The sequence below is a fragment of the Symphalangus syndactylus genome, chromosome 8, assembly GCF_028878055.3.
Source record: "Symphalangus syndactylus isolate Jambi chromosome 8, NHGRI_mSymSyn1-v2.1_pri, whole genome shotgun sequence".
Classification (NCBI taxonomy): domain Eukaryota; kingdom Metazoa; phylum Chordata; class Mammalia; order Primates; family Hylobatidae; genus Symphalangus; species Symphalangus syndactylus.
Genome location: NC_072430.2, coordinates 65260715 through 65277538, shown reverse-complemented (window position 1 = coordinate 65277538; position 16824 = coordinate 65260715). Strand labels below are relative to the sequence as shown.

The window sequence follows — 16824 nt, the reverse complement described above, 5'->3', positions numbered from 1 at the left end:
AGGGGGTAATGACAATATTCTAGAATTAGTTGTGATAGTTGCACAACCTTGTGAATATACTAAAAAAACCACTGGATTGTATACTTAAAAAGTCAATTTTATGGTATGTGAGTTATCTCTCAATTTTTTTAAAAAGTGGGAGGCATTCTTGGAAGCATTTCCTACGTTCAAATAGCTAGAAATAGCTATACCCAGAAGTGCCTGAAAACTATGTAAATATTATAAAGATGGAAAAAAAATGAAGTGTGTTTCCTATTTTCACATAGCACTCAATACAATACTTCTAAAACCAGATTCCACACACCAACCAGTTCTCCAGCAGACATCAGCGGGGTGTCCTCTCTCAGTTCCACTCTGATGCTATCTACCTGGAGAAAGTATCAGATCCCACATGCCAAGCGCTAAGTTCCACAAGGCTTCCCCTCACCTCAGATGCCAGTTGCAAGCCCCTAGTTGTTTTACCTGTGCTTCTGACCGACCAGCTGTAAATCAGGGGTTCCCAAGACCCCTTCTGCAGGTTCAACTAATTTGCTAGAACAGCTCACAGAACTCAGGGAAACACTTACACTTACTTGTTTATTATAGAGAATGTTACAAAGCATACAGACACAAGAAAAATGGAAGAGACGTGTAGGTCGAGGTATAGGAGAAGGGGCTATCTACAGGCCCCCAACTTTCAGTCATCTCATTCACTTACAAAAGACCCTCTTTTCACTCCAGAGATTCCAATGGTGTTAGGAGCTGTGTGCCAGAAACCAGGAGCTGAAAGCACATATATACAGTCATGTGCTGCATAACAACATATCAGTCTAGGAAGGACTGCATTCACAACAGTGGTTCCATAAGATTATAATGAAGCTGGCTGGGTGCAATGTCTCACGCCTGTAATCCCAGCACTTCGGGAGGCTGAGGCAGGCAGATCACTTGAGGTCAGGAGTTTGAGATCAGCCTGACCAACCATGGCCAACATGGTGAAACCCCGTCTCTACTAAAAATACAAAAATTTGTTGGGCTTGGTGGCACATGCTTGCAATTCCAGCTACTTGGGAGACTGAGGCAGGAAAATTGCTTGAACCCGGGAGGTGGAGTTTGCAGTGAGCCCAGATCATACCACTGCACTCCAGCCTGGGCAGCAGAGCAAGACTCTCAGAAAAAAAAAAAAAAGATTGTAATGAAACTGGAAAATTCCTATTGACGTCATAGCCATCATAATGTCATAGAGCAATGCATTACTCACATGGGTGTGGTGATCCTGGTGTAAACTAACCTACTGCATTGCCAGTCATGCAAAAGTATAGCACATGCAATCACGTATAGTACGTAATACTTGATAATGATAATAAATGACTATATTACTATTTTCTGTACTTGCTGTACTATACTCTTTATCATAACTTTACAGTGTACTCCTTCTATTTGTTTAAAAACAAGTTAACTGTAAAACAGGCAGGTCCTTCCGAGGTATTCCAGAGAAAGTATTATTACCAGAGGAAATGACAGCTTCAAGCGTGTATTGACCCTAAAGATTTTCCAATTGTACAAGATGTGGAGGCAAAAAACAGTGGTTTTGATGCTCCTGACCATGCATAGGCCTAGGCTAACATGTGTTTGTGTCTTAGCTTTCAACAAAAAAGTTTAAAAAGTTAAAAAAAGTACAAAAAAGCATATAGAATAAGGATATAAAGAAAGAAAATATTTTCATGCAACTACACAATGTGTCTTTTAAGCTAAGTGTTATTACAAAGGCCCAAAAAGTTTTAAAAATTAAAAGAATTATAATGTAGAAAAGTTATAGTAAGCAAAGGTTAATTTATTATTGAAGAAAAGTATTATTTTGTAAATGTAGTGTAGCCTATGTGTACAGTGTTTAGAAAGTCTACAGTGGTGTACAGTAATGCCACAGGCCTTCACACTCACTCACCACTCACTCACTCACTCACCCAGAGCAACTTCTAGACCTGCAAGCCCCATTCATGGTAAGTGCGCTATCAAGATATATCATTTTTTATCTGTTATATCACATTTTTTACTGTACTTTTTCTGTTTGGATATGTTTACATATACAAATACTTACCATTATGTTACAGTCACCTGGAGTATTCAATACGGTAACATGTTGTACGGGTTTGCAGCCTAGCAGCAATAGACTCTACCATCTAGGTTTGTAAAGTACACCACTGTATAATGTTCATACAATGAAGAAATTGCCTACTGATGCATTTCTCAGAACATCATATCCTCATTAATCAATTCATGACTGTATTTTTTATTGTATCATAAATATACTAAACCCAAACTGAATATATCCTTAATTTAAAATCCCTTCAGCCACATCCCAAAATTCCCTGGGCCACTAAATGCCACATGATATGGACGGATGCTGACGGAGGGGAAGTCAGTATAGAAATGGATCCTGGTTTTACTTTTACATATTTTACAAAAACATATGACAAGGTGAATATATTGTTTAAGCACCATAATTAATCTCTTCATGCCGAATTACTCACCCTTGTGTAGACCGTACACATTTAAAAATGACTAAGTGGTCCTGAATCTTTTTATACAGCTTCTTGAAGGGAAACAAAGCAATGATTTCTTAAATCATTAATCCCTATTTACAATGAACTTGAGTAGATTGACACATTTATCCAAAAGAAAAAGAAAGAAAAGAAAAAAAAAGAAAAGAAAAGAATAGAAAGAAGGAAAGAAAGAAAGAAAGAGCCAGGCATGGTGGCTCACGCCTGTAATCCCAGTACTTTGGGAGGCTTCGGTGGGCAGATCACCTGAGGTCATTCGAGACCAGCCTGACCAACATGGAGAAACCCCATCTCTACTAAAAATACAAAATTAGCCAGGCGTGGTGGCATACGCCTATAGTCCCAGCTACTCAGGAGGCTGAGGCAGGAGAATTGCTTGAACCTGGAGTGGGTAGAGGTTGTGGTGAGCCAAGATCGTGCCATTGCACTCCAGCCTGGGCAACAAGAGTGAAACTCTGTCAAAAAAAAAAAAAGAAGAAAGAAAGAAAGGAAGAAAGAAAGAGAGAGAGAGGAAGGAAGGAAGGAAGGAAGGAAGGAAGGAAGGAAGGAAGGAGAAAGAAAGGAAAGAAAGAAAGAGAAAGAAAGAAGAAAAGAAAGGAAAGGAAAGAAAAGAAAAAAGAAAAGAAAAGAGAGGGGAAAAAAGGAGTTTTTAATTGTTCAGAACTAACTTTTTTTTCTCCCTCTCTAGAGATTCTCTCATTGGAATCTCTCTCAACAGAGCCTGCCCCTCCCCGAAGGATCAAAGCCCACATTCCATTTCACCACCAAGGCCTTAGGAGAATCCCAGAGCCCTCCAAATTCTCTCTGTACTGATGACAGCCCCTTGGGCTGGGGCATGCCTTGGAGGACTGCCCTCTGCCCAGCTGTGGCCTTAATCGTGCCATGTACCCAGTTACCTCCTTCTCAAGCTTTTCTCCTCCTCACTTGGATTGAGCTCAGATGCCCTTCAATCCTCCAGCTGCCTGGAACCAAACTGCTTCGCAGCCTAGAGGAGCAGCCTTGCCAAACCCAGGAGCCTGAAATGTAGTCATTTGTGGGATTATATAATTCCAAACTCCAAAATACAACTAGAGATACTTTTTTGACATTGAGTGTGTTGTATTGATCCATTTCCCAATGACCAAAACTATATTCATTCAGATGTAAACTTCTTACTTCCCACTCAGGCATTAACAAGAAATCAGCTTGAAGAAAATAAATTGTCCTTCCTTCCAAACTTTGCACACCCTCTTTTTATGTTGCTTACAGCAAAGATGGTGAATAAACACTAATCCCAATGGCCACCAGAGGGTTGGTTTCTGAGATATCTGGCTGGTCTAGCCAGAACTGAGACTTTTGTTTCAAAATGGTAGACCAGGTACAAGCTGTAGTTTCCTCCAAATTTCTAGAAATAGTTGTGCTTAAAAACTAGATTAAGAATTTGGCTACAAATAATTTAAGGAATAAAAGTTAAAGAGGTTGCTTTTGTTTGTTTGTTTTTGTTTTGTTTTTGAGACAGAGTCTCACTCTGTCGCCCAGGCTGGAGTGCAGTGGTATGATCTCAGTTCACTGCAACCTCCACCTCCCAGGTTCAAGTGATTCTCCTGCCTCAGCCTCCCAGGTAGCTGGGTCTACAGGCATGTGCCACTACGCCCAGCTAATTTTTGTATTTTCAGTAGAGATGGGTTTTCACCATGTTGGCCAGGCTGGTCTTGAACTCCTGACCTCAATTGATCTGCCTGGATTACAGGCTTAAGCCACAGCGCCCAGCCTGCCTGCCTGCCTTTCTTTCTTTTCTTTCTTTCTTTCTTTCTTTCTTTCTTTCTTTCTTTCTTTCTTTCTTTCTTTCTTTCTTTCTTTTCTTTCTTTCTTTCTTCTTTCTTTCTTTCTTTCTTTCTTTCTTTCTTTCCTTTTTCTTTCTTTTTCTTTCTTTTTCTTTCTTTCTTTCCTTTCTTTCTTTCTCTTTCTTTTGTCTTTCTTTCTTTCTTTTTCTTTTTTTTTTTTTTTGACAGAGTCTTACTCTGTCACCCAGGCTGGAGTGCAGTAGTGCTGTCATAGCTCACTGCAGCCTCGACTTCCCTGGGCTCAGATGATCCTCCCACCTCAGCCTCCCAAGTAGCTGGGACCACAGGCGAGTGCTACCAATGCCCAGCTAGTTTTTTAAAGAGATGGGGTTTTACCATGTTGCCCAGGCTGGGTCTCAAACTCCTCGCTCAAGTGACAGCCTGCCTTAGCCTCCTAAAGTGTTGGGATTATAGGCATGAGCCACTGCACCCAAGAAGGTTGGCCTGGAAAGGAAATCTATAGTCCAAACTTACAGAAGATCAGTAAGAAAGGTAGGCTATGCCTGGAGGCTGTATACACTTGCAGCAGAAAGGGGTCTGAAGCAACAGACAGGGTGTAGATGTGAAAGCAGCAGCCACCAGGCAGCAATGATGGGGAGTCTGCCTCCAGGCCACACTAGATCAGAGACAGGGTAACAGATGTCCAGTGACCTTAGGAAGGAGTAGGGAGTACCAACACCCAACAGAGCAACCACTAAATGGCCTTGCCAGGTGACACATCCTGTCCTCCCTCTTCCTGAAAGCAAGTCAGAATGCAAATCACAAGGGCAATTCTTGTCTCTCCCAAAAGGACCATGCAAACAGTTGGGAAGAATCTAACAGGAAATCTCAACCACAAAGATAAGCCCATAATCAAGAAACACGAAGTATTAGAGAAAATCAGCCTCCATGAATGGAGACAATGAACTAAAGCCATGGAAGAACTCACGGATAATAATACAAAGTTAGTGGAGCAATCAGAACAGCACTTCAAGGCTGAATCCTGGTTTCCTCATTCTCAGGCCACCATTCTTTTCCCTTCTCCACACTGCATCCTTCCCTAAGTCGGGCACTCCCTATATAGTAGAAGGACTTTAAAGACATTTCTTTATTTTCCCAAATAAAATCTATTTGGGAAAAAGAACTTAAATTAGAGTAAGACCCATACAAATAGAGGTCTACTTCATTTCTTCATTTCCTGATTTGAAAAAGGACCTTATTATCCAACCTAAAATTTCTGTATCCCATTCTATTCACAGGTCAATTTCCCCTCATCTCTCTAGAACCACTGCAACCACTTTCTTTTTGCTGTCTCCAGGCTCCGCTCCTCTCACCCACCCAACTATTCTTCATCCTTTAGCCAGAGAGATCTTTCTAAAATGCAAAGATCACTCCAGCTGCTCCAAAACTTTAAACATCCTCCTGCAGCTCTGTGAATAGAGTGTGCATTCCTTAAAATGACCTACAAGACCCTGTAGCATCTGGCTCCTGCCTTTTTGTCTAGTCTTATCTCTTGATGCTTCAACAACCACCCCACCCCATCTCCTTTGTTCAATAACCCACCCATAGCAAACTTCCATTTGTTCCTCTCCAAGCTGTTTTCTCTGCTTGGAATGGATTCCCCCCCCCGCCCACTTTCACAAAGCCAGCAGGTTGTCAGCTGTGCTTCCAGAGTTGAAGAAGCCTCTTCTGTACTCCCACGGCACTAAGTATCTCACCCTGCCTTTATCTCTCAGATAATAGGCTTTAACAATGGGTTTTCTTGTCTGTATCTCCACCAGCATATAAGCCCCAGAAGTCAGAGACTTCTTTGTTCTCTGCCTTATCCACCCGTAAAGCAAGGGATGCACACCATGACGACCTTTGGAATTGATGAGCTGTCTGATGCCTTTATCGATACTTTTGCGGCACACTGAGCAAATTTAGAGCCCAGTAGAAACATGGTCATTTCCCTCTTCTCCCACAGAATGGATTTGCAGGCTATTCTCAGGCCTACCTTGACTTGTAGATTCATCTATTCACTCAATAAATTCACTCAATAAATACCATGGAGGGCCAGGAATATTCCATATGCTGGGTGCAGCAATAAACAGAATGGAGGCAAATCCTCACCCTTGTGGAGTTCATTTTGTAGGAGATTACTTGGCCACCAGCCTCCTCTTTCCCACTCCTCCTAAGACCAACTTGCCATTCTGCTGGGATCCTCCCCAGCTGCTGATGAGTCCTGCTGGTATGGAGCAGCAGGTTTCATAATCACACTCATAGCTTCTTTTCTTTCATTAAAAAAAACTTTTTACTATGGAAGAGTTCAAGCAAATACCGAAGTAGAGATAATAGGATAACAAGCCCCCATGTATCTAACACATCAACACATCGCTGAGGTTGTCTCATTTATAGCTGTCACACTCTTTTCCATTGCCCACCAGATTACTTTAAAGCAAAACCAGACATCTAAGTCATTTCATCCATAAATCCCTTCTGGAGGAAGAGGGCTTTCATATGGACTTGGAGAATGGAAAGGTCATAGATAGGGTGGGAAGAAGGCAGAGTGGCATCCTAACAGGGAATGAAAGCACAAGAAGTTTGGACAGGAAATGAAAATTATGTATACAGAGTCAGGAAGAAACCCTCTTGAATGGAGAGAAAGTTGGACAGATCAGGTGGAAGTGATTAAGAAAAATTTCAACCCACCAGCTCCGGAGAAGCCCGCAAGCTCATGCCTGGCCTCTCTCCATCCTCAGCCTAAGATCTTACTAGGCACAGCTCTCTGGCCCTCGAGGCCTTCTGCACCCAGCCGTGACCCCCGCCCGGCCGTGGCTATCCAGTCAGTTCGCTGCTATTCCCATGGGTCACATGAGACAGATGAGGAATTTGATGCTCTCCAGGTAACACACTTCAACAAGCCAGGTATAGATGCCTGGGAATTGTGTAAAGGGGTGAACACACTTGTTGGCTATGATCTGGTTCCAGAGCCCAAATCACTGATGCTGCTTTTTAGGCATTCAGACAGTTAAATGATTTTGCTAGTGCAGTTGGCATCCTAGAGGCTGTTAAGGACAAAGCAGGACCTCATAGGGAAATCTACCCCTATGTCATCCAGGAACTCAGACCAACTTTAAATGAACTGGGAATCTCCACTCCGGAGGAACTGGGCCTTGACAAAGTGTAAACCCCATGGATGGGCTTCCCAAGGATTTATTGATATTGCTACTTAAGTGTAAAGTCACCTGGAAATACTGATGATAATATATTACCTTATTTGAACAAGTTTTCCTTTACTGAGTACCAAACCATGTAATGATAACTTGGACTTTAATAAAAGGGAAATGAGTTCGAACTGAAAAAAAAACAAAACAAACAAAAAAAAAGAAAAGTTTCAAATGCCAGCCTAAGGATATAGGTTCCTGCAGAGGAGGTTTAGTTAGATATTCACAGGTTTTAAGTGTATCAAGGCAAGTTAAGCAGTGTTCAAGTGAGAATCATCCAGGCTGAACATGGGCCCAGGAGACCCAAGAAGAAAAATGTATAGAGGGCAGAAGCATGAAGGGGCCCAGTATTATAATTCACATGACAAGGGCCCAGACCCCCATGGTACTGGCAAAAATGGAGGGAGGAATGGGCTAGGATGTGGTTTAAAGGTTGAAGGGACAGAATTCATTGCCTAGCTCAAAAGAGTGGTTAAGGAAAGAAGAGATGACCACATGGCTCCAAGTCTGGACAATGGAAGCCATCTACGAAGTCAAAGAAAAGGGAGGGGAATCTTTCTGGGAGATAAGTTTTATTAGGTTGATGCAAATTGATTAAAGAAACTGCCGTTTCTTTCAGTGGCAGAAACCGCAATTGCTTTTGCACCAACCTAATACTTTGGATTTAATAATGGGATATATGAGTATAAATATTTCACAGTCCATGGAAGGTATAGAATTGGCACTGGAGTAAAGTGGTACAGGTTTTTTTTTTTTTTTTTTTTTTTTGAGACGGAGTCTCGCTCTGTCGCCCAGGCTGGAGTGCAGTGGCGTCATCTCGGCTCACTGCAAGCTCCACCTCCCAGGTTCCCACCATTCTCCTGCCTCAGCCTCTCCGAGTAGCTGGGACTACAGGCGCCCGCCACCACGCCCGGCTAATTTTTTTTTTGTATTTTTAGTAGAGACGGGGTTTCACCGTGGTCTCGATCTCCTGACCTCGTGATCCGCCCGCCTCGGCCTCCCAAAGTGCTGGGATTACAAGCGTGAGCCACCGCGCCCGGCCAGTGGTACAGGTTTAAATTTATCCACTTAAAATTGATAGTTGAGGTCAGGTATCTCTATTGGTTTAATGTATGGAAAATGGAAAGGGAAAAAGGGAGGAAGGAAGATTGAGGAGAGGAAGGAAAAGGTAGAGGAGGACAGGCGTGTGGAGGGGAAAGGAAAAGAGAGAAAAGGCAAGCAGCGGAGAGAGCAGGAGAGGAAGAGAAAGGAGAGGAGAGAGAAAAAGGAGCAAGTCAGGATGAAGAAGAATCATGGCAAAGACAGAAAAGGAGGTAAGAGTACCAAGATAGTCAAATAATCTCAAAAGCCGAAGAAGCGTGCCGTTCTAAAAAGAAATTTTGATCATTAGTGAGACTGGCGGTTGGAAAAGCCCACTGAACATGCATGATGTCATGTACTGTACATTCACAAGACACACAAGGCCACATTCAATCTGTTGACCTTGAGGGCAGAGCACAAGGCTCAGTTGTTCCCGCCCTGCCCCAACCCCCCCCAGCGTTTGCCTCTGGAGAGAAGGAGAAGTCTGTACTGGGAGAGTTGGAATTCTTGAATCAGGCTAGTTGTTAGCTATGTTGTGAAATGGGCTCATTTTCAGAAACTAAAAAATTCATTTCTGCTGATCGTCACTGTAGTAAGTAGATGATGGGTCACTCTAATAAGTAATAGGCTTGAGCGAAAAATGGGTCCCTAATGTGGTGTCAGGGATGGAGTGACAAAACCAGGATCCACGAATGGAGAGAAAACAGCCCAGCTTGGAAGGAATGATTTGTACCCCAACCAACACTGTGATTCAAACACAGTTTGGGTGCCTCCTTTAGTGACATCAAGAAAAAGAAATCTAATATGTAGCCATATTAAACAAACTGAAATCCACAAATCATGTTAATCACAGGGCAATTTCATAATGGCATGGATTAAGTGGTGATGACATTACAAATATAAACAGAAGGAACATCTTTAAAAAGTCCAAAAAAATTGAAATTTGTCTGTGTACTACCAGAGTCATATGGAAGAGAGGGTTCCTGGGTTCTAGATAATTGGTAGTGACAACATAAAGATAAATCATCCTATAGAAAAGATGGTTACTTCATGAGATAATTTTTCTCATTTAACTTTTTTTGAATATTCAGTTTCCTTTTTTGCCATACCCTATGATTACAAAGATTTATTTTTTCCATTGTTTTTAAATTATTATTATTTAGAAATAATTTAGATTTTTAATTATTCACCAAGAATTCACTGTTTTCTTTATTTTTTAAAACCTTTATGTTTATTTTGAAAAAAATAGACATTTTCAAACTTAGAAAGAATAGTACAACGAACTCAGATGCACCTATTACCCCATTTCAACAATTAATCAACAGTCTGCCACTTAAAAAAAGCTATTCTTCCTTTTTTACCTCTTCTCTTCCTATTTTTTTTTTCCTGGAGTATTTTAAAGCAAATCCTGGACATCATATCAACTCACCAGTAAATACATCAATATGTATTCATCTTTTACCAATAAGCACTTTTTAAAAACTGGCAATCATGCCATTATGACAGTAATACAACTTAAAATAACTTCTCTATATAATTGAATACTAAGTCTATGTGCAAATTTCCCTGATTATCTCAAAGATGTATTTTATAGTAGGTTTGTTTAAATCAGGATCTAAACAAGGTCTAGACATCAGTTATTCCATCTCTTAAGTATCTTTATTCTCTAAAACTTTATCCCTCTTTTTTTATGCAATTATTTTTTGGAGAAACTGGATCATTTGGTTTGTAGAATATCTCATTCAGGATTTGGTTTATTGCATCTTCATAGTCTTGTTTAAATTGTTCTATTTCTTTTGTTTTCTTTAAACTGGTAGTTAAACCTACTGACTTGATAAGATTTTTAGGCAAAAATACTTCTAAGTGGTGGTATGCTTTTTTCTACCGCACAACATCATTATATGGTCCAGTTGTACTTTTAATGATACCAAGAGTGGTGAGTGGGTTTTGATGAGAGAAGCCTAATATTTCCATTATGAAGTTCTTTGTCAGCTTTTAACCTGTATTAGCAAACGGGTTAAAAGCAACTCATAATTGTTGCCTAGATTCATTTTACAGGGATTGCAAAATGGTGATTTTCGAATTCTATCATTTATTCATTGGAATTATCCTATAAAGAGCTTTCCCTCATCAACAATGTGGTTACCCTGAAATACAGTACATACAAGAAAGGCAGAATAAATCCTTTATACTTCCCTTTTCAATACATTTTTGAGTAATTTTAGCAGCCTCCAAAGATGACCAAGGAGGAATTTTAAAAGTTATTACATACTCATGAATTTTTAGATACCTAATGTGTTTTAATTCTTTCTCACACACAAATTATCCCATTTCTGGCCAGTGGGAGCCCCTTAATGGCAGTTCTTGTATCTTTTTGATATGACCCTAAAACTGCCTTTACAAAGTCATGACAGTAAGAGAAAGCTGGCATAGCTGACTCTATCTTGCTTCTAACCTCTAAGCTGTCATTTCTGGGCATAGGTCAAGCTAACTTTGGGAGGATTTTGGTTTATAGTTTAACCTTAAAGCAAGGATGATAACAGCCACTGCCAAAACTAAACCACCTTTGTAAAAATAATGGAAGGCCACAAGATTAGGATTATGAGAAGGGCCTGAATTCCGGTAAGATACAGGCATAGTTAAACAATAATCAGCCATTGTTCCAGAGGTCACAAGATTTGTAACTTCTCCAATTATTCCTGTAGATAACATCACTATTGTAGAACCTAAGATTGGCCTTTTGAGATGTTTTTTGACTTTTACATTTATGGCAACGGACTGACTCTACCCAGACCACAACTCATGACTGAAACGGTCCTGGGGCCCCCATCCAGAGGCTGACTCAGCACATAAGGACCATTTTCCAGGCTCTTGTGACTGCATCCCCAACTAATCAACATTTCCCATTCCCTAGCCTCCTGCCCACCAAACTATCCTTGAAAAACTCTAACCTCCAAGCCTTCAGGAGACTGACTTGAATAATTCCAATTCTTCTACATGGCTGGCCTCATATTAATTAAACTCCTTCTTTACTACAATACTGTGGTCTCAGTGAATGGGTTTTGTCTCTGCAGTGGGCAGGCAGAACCCATTGGATAACTATAACCCCATTTGTTTTGAAAGGCTTTCTTGTTTCTTCTTTGACACAAAACAATGTTCCAGACTTACCTTTTAATTTTTGCCCTAGACTTGGAATCAAGCATTTTTCCAAAGAGCGCTAGTTCCTGTTAGTGGGGAATAGGATTTAGAAACCACAATCTGGATGCTTATTGTGTTAATTACTGCTGAGTTATCATTCCTTTTAGACTTTTTCAAGGGACAGAGCAATGAAATATGCATTTTAAAATTTATTTTAAAAGATAAAATGAGTTTATAGTGATATTTCCAATTCAAATGTTAGATTATAAAATTTTTACTTACCTTCTTTGATTTTATGTGCTTATTTGAGTAATCTTACTGTTACTAGTTATTCTGATGTTCTAGAATCATTTATATTTGAAGCAACAGCCAAGGTTTATCAATGCCTGAAAAGTGAAACAGAAACAATAAAGAAAATAAAGGAAAACATCAATGCAAAAAGGAACTATAGTAAATATCTTTAGGGATGTAAAAGAAGATATTGCCTCCATAGAAGTATTGCAGAGAACTCTTAACCTATATTCAGTAGTCTCATTGTCAGTTATTTTTAAGCTATATATGTGTCGTAAGCTAAAGTTGATAAGTAATTATGTTAATATAGAAACTGAGCTTTTCAGCATAGGAACAACAAGATACAAACATAAAATCAATAAGTAAAAACCCTGTAATCATAAAAAACTGGGAAATGTTATTGAAAGACCACCATCTGGACACAAGGGCTGCTTGGGAAAACACCACAAGAATGCAATAAGCCAAAGCTTGAAATTCTACGGAACCTATTATCTGATTTCTTCTACAAATGAATAGCATGAAAAGAAGAGAGGAACTAACATGTATTTTGTATAGATCTTACTTGGTTTCCAACTCAAGCCAACTTCAAAAAAGACACATTTTGGACAACAAAAGAAAGTGGATCACTGGGTATTACGTGAGATGAAAAAATTACTAGTTTTGTTACATATAATAGTGGTACTGTTATTTGTTAAAACTCCTTATCTGCTAGCAATATATTTTGAAGACTTTACAGATGACACGATATTTGGGATGTGTTTTTACATATCTAGAAAAAAACTGCGAAGGGACACAAGTGAAACAAACTTGGTCAGATATCGACAAGACAAGAAAGAATCCAGCTCAAATCCTACGTCCCAGGGTCCAGCAACTAGCAGGGTGTGCCTAAAATTCCCCCAAAGCCGCAGTTGAGGACCTGAACTGGACTGCAGATGTCCCTCCACCCTCCTTCCTAGGGCAGCAATTAGCACTCCAGTCTTCTGGTTGGAGGCTCTTTGTGCAGCAGGCTGCACGTGCAGCCTCATAGTTCACAGAGCCCTTTTGGACATGGAGTGAATAGTTGGTTACATTCTCCACATTTTTATGCAGATAGCATTGCTCATGGTGGATACTAGAGCTGGGGCAGCTGATGAGGAAATCACCAAGGGCAGCTCAGAAAAAAAAAATAAGCTCCCTAAGGGACACTACAGGAAACCAGCCCTGAAGTGATTTCTTTTGAAATTTGGGGCAGCAGAAAGCTCATATTTCTTTTGGTTAGTTCCTTCACCATGGTTGCCAGCCTCAGTAAAGCTGAGTGTCCCTATCTCCGCCTCTGTCTCCTCCACCAGCTATTGTTTTACCTCACCCACCCAAGGCACGGGAGGCCTCCATTCCATTTAGAGAGCTCCTGGTGCTTCCTGGTGGCCGGTGATGATTCATTTTTATTCCCTTGAATCTTCCCCATGGCCAGATCATTGTTGTCCATATCCTTCCCTCCAGGAAACAACAAAAGGCAATATTTGGTCTTTTGGCTGGAGTCTATGCCGGACCAACACAACCCACAAATGGCTTGAGCTAAGGGTCCCTCCAGCCTCCTGAGATTTCCCAAAGCATTTCGAGATAAACTCTAATAGTAGGATACATTTGCTTTCCGGTTGAAGTGATGGGTTATATGATTCATCTGTTCCCTGAGATTTCCAGTTATAGTCATGAAATCTGGCCTCTGCCCCTGATGTAAAACCCTTGTGTTTATAAGAAGTAACCTAAGTAACCTACCACATGTTCAGAGTTGGAAACCTACTTCCTGTCCCCCGAGTTTGTAAACCCAGCAAGATAAATTTTCCCTTTTCAGCCGTTCTTGAAAAGTTGGTATAACTGAAATAAGTTTTAAACAAGGCAAATTGGAATAAACTCCAACTCAATGATTTCATCTTCCCAATCCTGCCCCAAATCACAGCCATATCAGTGGGATTTCCAATTGCAAACAGCACCAAACAGCACCAAATTCATGTTAGCAAATTTTAAGGATGAGAAGTGACCTCGGCCATCCAGAATTAGATTTGTAGCAGACAACAAATAAGATGCTTAGAATCACAGACCATCAGAGATGGCCGACTTGAGCCAGCATCGACCCTCTCCTTTCACAGGTGAGAAAACTAAAGTCCAAAGACAGTCTTATTTTAAAGCCTAAATTGCAGGGGGTAGCGAGTGAAACCAGTTTCAAAATGAGGTTTACCATAGAGGAGCCCAAACCCACTCTCTCACTCATGTCACGTTCTGAAGTGTCCTTCTTACTGGTTTCCAACTCTTCACCTCTCTCTTCTTATCGCTTCCCCCTGCCCTCCACACTGCTCCCTGCTGCAGCCACTTTCTCTGCAGCACAGCCCTGATCATGTCTCCCCTGGCTCAAAACTATTCCATAGTTCTCAGCCTTGGCTGTTCCCAGTGACATTCCAGTTGAACTTCATACTTCACTCGCATGCCCTGCCCAGTCCATATGGAAAAGTAGCTGCTCCCAAGAAAGCTTTGTGCCTATCTCTTTTCCCATGTGATTTTCTCTGCCCAGAAGATTCTTTCACTTTAACAGGCAAGATCCACCTACCCTTTAGAGGCTCGGTTCAGATACCATTTCCTCCACAAATGCTTCATTCACTCTCCTAAGTGAAAGCCAATTCTCACCTTTTTGTCTCTTTGCACTGTAGATCTCTATTTTGGCAGGTATCACATTTTATTTCATGTAATATTGTAGTTAATTACGAATATTCTGCATCTTCCCACTTCACAATAAATTCCTGTAAGTCAGAAACCAGATCTTACTTACAACCCCAGCACAGTTATTTGTTTAGAGTAAACATCATTTTTTAAAATTAAATTGGGTTGAAATCCACTATCTTTGGAAACCTAACAGCATTTAGGCATATAATTCTAAAGAGCTGATATTTAATGTTTTATGTACTTCTATCCTTGATAATCTCGGGTATGCTGAAGGACATTTTTATCTCCTATAATGTGTCATGGATAAAAATAGGGAGGATTCTTTTTTCATTGCTATTAGGTCATGCTCAGCAAAAGGTTCAACTTATTTTTTAGAGATGGGGTCTCACTATGTTGCTGAGGCTAGTCTCAAACTCCTGGGCTCAAGCAATCCTCCTACCTCAGTCTCCCAAAGTGCTGGGATTACAGGTGTGAGCCACTGTGCTCAGCCAACATGTATTTATTTAATACACCTAGAATGCAGGAAACACTGTGTAGGTTGCTGCGGGGGTAGAGAGGTGAATAAAATCTCGGACCCGGACCATAAAATAGTTGTGATGGGGGGCCAGGTGCGATGGCTCATGCCTGTAATCCCAGTACTTTGGGAGGCCGAGGTGGGCAGGTCACGAGGTCAGGAGATCGAGACCAGCTTGGCCAACATGGTGAAACCCCATCTCTACTAAAAATAAAAAAAATTAGCCGGGCGTAGTGGCATGTGCCTGTAGTCCCAGCTACTTGGGAGGCTGAGGGGGGAGAATTGCTTGAACTCAGGAGACGGAGGTTGCAGTGAGCCGAGATCAGGCCACTGCACTACAGCCCGGGCAACAAAGTGAGACTCCATCTCAAACAAACAAACAAACAATGGGTTTACTTTCACAGTTATGAACTCAAGGGCCAACCCAGGCATCAACTCTTAGGCATTTCACAAATAACAACTGCTAATCACCCCTGTCTGCTATTAAAGAAAGTTGTGAAAGACTAACAGCCTTAGGAACTACCCTTAGTTAGGAATCAGAAGATCATGGGTCTACTTCGGACGGACTCTACCAAATTTCTATCAGCATGACCTTGGACAAATTGCTTATTTCTATTCATATTCCTCATCAGCAAAACAGACTCTTCATGAAAGGGCTCTTCATGGGTTCCTTCAAGGACATAGGTGTGTTAAAGCAAAATAAATATAGCCTGAGAAGGACTCCATTATTCTATATTTGAGTCCTTGTGGATGAACTGTAACCTAGCTTAATAAACGAGATTGAAAACCTAACTTAGGAGTATGCACCTGTAACAATAGCTGAGTCTTGGCCAATCCCAGCAGCCATGCTTCAACTACTCACACACTGCTGAGTGTTCAGACTGTGTTCAAATAAGGCAAATGCCAACCTGTAACCAATCCAGCTGTTCTGTACGTCACTTCCGGTTTCTGTACGTCATTTCCCTTTTTTTGTCTATAAGTCTTCTTCCACCACGTGGTTGTGCTGGAGTCTCTGTGAATCTGCTGTGACTCTGGGTCCTGCCCCATTCGCAAATTGTTCATTGCTCAATTAAACTTCTTTAAATTTAATTCAGATGAAGTTTTTCTTTTATCAGGTGTCACCTACCATACAAGTTTGTGGACCAATTCTGCAAACATATGGTATGAAGTGAAGCAGTGGTTCTCAAAGTGTAGTTCCCAGACCAGTAGCATCTGTTGGGAACGTGATAGAAACGCACATTCCCAGGCCTCACCTTAACCAACTGAATCAGAAACTCTGGGGCTTTTTGTGTGGGGGAACGTTGGGTTCTGGTGCTTCCTCTTTTCCAAGTGGAGGGTGGTACTGATGCTGTGGGCAGCTGAGTTGGGGTAGGCTCTCCCCATCCTACCAGCTCACCCTCCAGCCTAGGCTAGAGTCAGCTTGCCTATCTCCTGAAATACTTCTGCTTGCCAAGGCACCAGGAGACCACAGCACCTACTCTGAGCTTTCCTCACAGAGGGAAGGCTCTGTCTGAGGTTTAGTGAACAATGATTGCGAAAATACTTTGAAAATTGAGAGGGGC

The 16824-nt window shown here is 41.1% G+C and overlaps 1 long non-coding RNA gene and 1 pseudogene across 1 annotated transcript; one reads left to right on the top strand and one right to left on the bottom strand.

Moving 5' to 3' along the window:
- Nucleotides 1–559: 559 nt before the first annotated feature.
- LOC134737458 (uncharacterized) lies at nt 560–13707 on the bottom strand. The gene is made up of 3 exons (XR_010122372.1): nt 13404–13707; nt 12046–12149; nt 560–762 (listed from the first exon to the last, which is right to left on the bottom strand). It is a non-coding gene; the product is annotated as an uncharacterized lncRNA (long non-coding RNA).
- LOC129488745 (cytochrome c oxidase subunit 5A, mitochondrial-like) lies at nt 6193–7540 on the top strand (annotated as a pseudogene).
- Nucleotides 13708–16824: the final 3117 nt, after the last annotated feature.